At 44.8% G+C, this 4,142-nt stretch overlaps 1 non-coding gene across 1 annotated transcript; it reads left to right on the forward strand.

The window, feature by feature from the left end:
• The first annotated feature begins 193 nt into the window (after positions 1-193).
• Positions 194-324, forward strand: LOC142444154 (small nucleolar RNA SNORA42/SNORA80 family). Its single transcript, XR_012783812.1, has one exon. It is a non-coding gene; the product is annotated as a small nucleolar RNA SNORA42/SNORA80 family (small nucleolar RNA).
• The last annotated feature ends 3,818 nt before the right edge of the window (positions 325-4,142 follow it).

Genomic DNA, 4,142 nt, shown 5'->3' on the forward strand with positions numbered 1-4,142 from the left:
TGTGATAAGAGTTGCATGAGCCCCCAATAAAATGATTTTTTAAAAAAGAAAAGAAGGTCTTTGGTTGGTTGTAGAAGAGGAAGCTGAAGATTCAAAGCCCCAGACAGATTTGAGTCATTATTGTGAACACGCAGTTGGAGGGCAGCGCGGGGGAAGGAAGGAGGGTGCCTGGAGAAGATAAGAAGAACTCTGTGCAGGGGCTTGGACTGATGGCAGGTCCGATCCCAGGCCTCTCTCGGTGTCCCATGCCCAAGCAAACTGTGACCCCGAACCATTGCTGGCTGTGCCCCGCGGGCTTCAGGCCCCGAAGCGGGTTGTACAGTGAATAAAGAAAGAACTGTGACTGACAGTTGACAAGGAAATGTGCGTCTCAGTCAATAGACACAGGGAACAGGCTGCTGCCAGCAATTTGAATGAGCTTGGAAGCCACCTTTCCCCCAGAGCCTCCTGACACAAATTACCCAGCTGACACCTTGATGTCAGCCTTTTAAAACCCTCCTTACAGAGCCCAGTCGTGCTGTGCCTGGACTTCTAACCTAGAGAAACTGCACGCTAACCAACACACACTGTTTTAAGCTACTAAAGGTCTGGCTTTCTCTGTTCTGAAGCATTAGGAAACTCCAGTACCCAGTGTAGTCCTAGAGGCTGGGCTTGTCAGATGGCCTCTGCCCTGAATATCAGAACGGTGGTAAATTTGTGTAGAGACTTACAATGGGGTGTCATATTTGAAGAGAATTTGCATGACAAGAAGAATCCAGTCGAGCTCAGTTCTGAGGAAAGAGTAATCCAGGAAGAGGAAGCAGGAGGTACCAGGTAAGGGGCTTAATAGACCATGGTAGTGGCAGTGGATGTGGAGGAACCCCAAGTCCATGTGCTCATGCCAGTTCCGACTCATAGAGGCCGTGCATCTTTAAGGGAGCAGATCATGGCATCAGGAGGACTGGATATATTTGACGTTCATTATGTAGGTAAAGTTGTCAGTTCTTGCTAAGGGATTGGATGTAAGAACTGAGAAAAGAGAAGAGTCAAGATAATTCCCAAAATTTCAGAGCAACTGAGTGGACGCCACTTACCAACATAGGGAAGACTGGAGGAAGGAGAGATTGGGTGAGATGATGCCAAGAGAGCTATTGGCCGCATAAAGTTGGAGAAGCCTATTGGACATGAAGTGGAGATGTCAACTTTTCAGCTTGGATTTAAAACGGAAAGTTTGGATGGGAGACATCAGTGTGGCCATGGTTCATAGTTAAAGTCTTGGGGTTGATTACATTGGAGAATATGTAGATAGAGACGAGAAAAACGACGAGGTCTGGTTTCTCAGAGATCAGGGAAGGGATGCGGCACTAGCTTAGAAAGTAAAGAAGGAAAACAGCAACGTGTAGGGATCATGAACACAAAAGGAAGAGAGGGGAGGGATCATGAACACAAAAGGAAGAGAGGGGAGGGATCATGAACACAAAAGGAAGAGAGGGGAGGGATCATGAACACAAAAGGAAGAGAGGGGAGGGATCATGAACACAAAAGGAAGAGAGGGGAGGGATCATGAACACAAAAGGAAGAGAGGGGAGGGATCATGAACACAAAAGGAAGAGAGGGGAGGGATCATGAACACAAAAGGAAGAGAGGGGAGGGATCATGAACACAAAAGGAAGAGAGGGGAGGGATCATGAACACAAAAGGAAGAGAGGGGAGGGATCATGAACACAAAAGGAAGAGAGGGGAGGGATCATGAACACAAAAGGAAGAGAGGGGAGGGATCATGAACACAAAAGGAAGAGAGGGGAGGGATCATGAACACAAAAGGAAGAGAGGGGAGGGATCATGAACACAAAAGGAAGAGAGGGGAGGGATCATGAACACAAAAGGAAGAGAGGGGAGGGATCATGAACACAAAAGGAAGAGAGGAGAGGGATCATGAACACAAAAGGAAGAGAGGGGAGGGATCATGAACACAAAAGGAAGAGAGGGGAGGGATCATGAACACAAAAGGAAGAGAGGGGAGGGATCATGAACACAAAAGGAAGAGAGGGGAGGGATCATGAACACAAAAGGAAGAGAGGGGAGGGAACATGAACACAAAAGGAAGAGAGGGGAGGGATCATGAACACAAAAGGAAGAGAGGGGAGGGATCATGAACACAAAAGGAAGAGAGGGGAGGGATCATGAACACAAAAGGAAGAGAGGGGAGGGAACATGAACACAAAAGGAAGAGAGGGGAGGGATCATGAACACAAAAGGAAGAGAGGTGAGGGATCATGAACACAAAAGGAAGAGAGGGGAGGGAACAAGGTGCGAAAACTATGTCAGTGCCCATCCAGCCCTTTCACTATTGACCCCTTCCATGCCCTGTGGATTAGTCGGGGATGAAGGAAATTATTAAGTTTGTTTTGGAAATAAAGTGTGGCTTTGAAAAATTAAATGTCTTGTCCTTAGTGGCTCAGCTAATCCCATGCCCTTCTGATTTTCCAGTTCCTGATCCTTTGGAGGAAAACTCGTAACCGCTGTGTTTTCCTCTGTTGGCTTATATACACATTGTCATCATCCCTGGGGCCCATGGTACCTGTAGGACACAGTGCCTCCACTGATAGTGAGCGCTGGCATTTCAGATGCTCAGGCCAGCTTTTGTGGTCTCTCGTCTTCCTTATGCAGTTGAAAGCATATCAGCTGGCACTTCTCGGTGGCCCTAACTGGGGTGACCCAGGCTCAATTCCTGCCAGTTTAAATGCCATAAGCACTTTATGGTTCACACCTGAATTTCAAATGTGTGGTATCAGTTACTGCATCTCTTCATATATTATGATATGTGTCTTGTGTTGGAGTTCTAGCATTTTTGAATTATATGTGACCATACGTAGTCATTGTCACTACTGGGGTTTAGCAAGTGCAATAGACTATTAACTCAGGATGTTGACATGCTTGCAAAATTGTTTAGAGCGTGAGATAATTAATAGTTCTGCATTTTCTCTGTTCTTTCATGGAAATGACATGTGGCAAGCACGCTTTTCTATTCCTACTCCTGAACAATCTCCTGGTTTACAGTCTGACTTTAATATTTGAAAAGCAATCACTGGGATCGAACGGGCTTAAATCCATGATTCAGAGTATTTCAAATGTTCTCTGCTTGGTTTAAGGAACAATAAAGGAAAGCAGAAAAAAAGAAGACAAGAGGGAAAATACTGACATTTAAATAGAGTTAGACAGTAGGGAAAAAAGGACATTCATAAGATAGGGAGGTTGAGTCTGCACAAACAATGACTTGGTTGGTTTGATAGTGTACAATGAAATTAAAAACCTTTGTTCTAAGTGTAAACCTCAAAGTGTTTAAATGAACTCAATGGACCGGGATTGCCTTTTAATGAAAAAATTTAAGATACCAGTTTGGAGACTTGCTTCACAATAATTTAATTCTCCTACAAAAACAGAATGGTGCTTATTTGTCATTCCTATTTTCAGTTAAACTGTGTACTTGAGTTTGTACTTGAGTTTCTACCTAATGAGGAAGGCTTCCGGATTATAATATTAAAGAAGAAAGTATCTTGGTATCGAATTAAAAGACTCACTCATTCCTTCTATGAAGATACATGCACTCTGTTACAAAGTGAACAAGGGAGGAACCTAACTGGTCAGGAGTTCATATTGTATCCAGGCATCACAGGAGAAGCTCTTGTGTATATCGCCTGGGTTCTGGATTGAGGTACTTACTTGTCTGCAGCAGCACTTGGCGATGGGCAGAAGGGACGATGCTTTCTTCCATGGTGCTCAGAATCACTATGAACTGGGGACTATCACAGGCCTGGCAAGCTAACAGCAGGATGAGTGGACTGCCTAATCAGGTGACTGACAGATCTCACCTTGGACAGGTATTGAAGCCAATTGTATACAATTTGTTGTCTTTCAAAGCAAGTAACGGGAAATTGAGAAACAAAGATGCATTGGGCTCTTGGGTGATTGCAGCGCATGAATTCTAAGCAATGATTTAACTTGGTGTAAGAGTGGGAAGGGCTCCGAAAGTACAGGTCAGAGTCTGTATTTTCAGAGGATCAGAGCTGCGTGAGTCCTTAGCTTCCCCTTCTCATTTGCAAAGAAAGAAACTGATAAGAAGAGAAACGAGGTGGCCTGCCCAAAGCTGCATACCTCACTAG

This window comes from Tenrec ecaudatus, chromosome 3 (genome assembly GCF_050624435.1).
Source record: "Tenrec ecaudatus isolate mTenEca1 chromosome 3, mTenEca1.hap1, whole genome shotgun sequence".
Taxonomy (NCBI): Eukaryota; Metazoa; Chordata; class Mammalia; order Afrosoricida; family Tenrecidae; genus Tenrec; species Tenrec ecaudatus.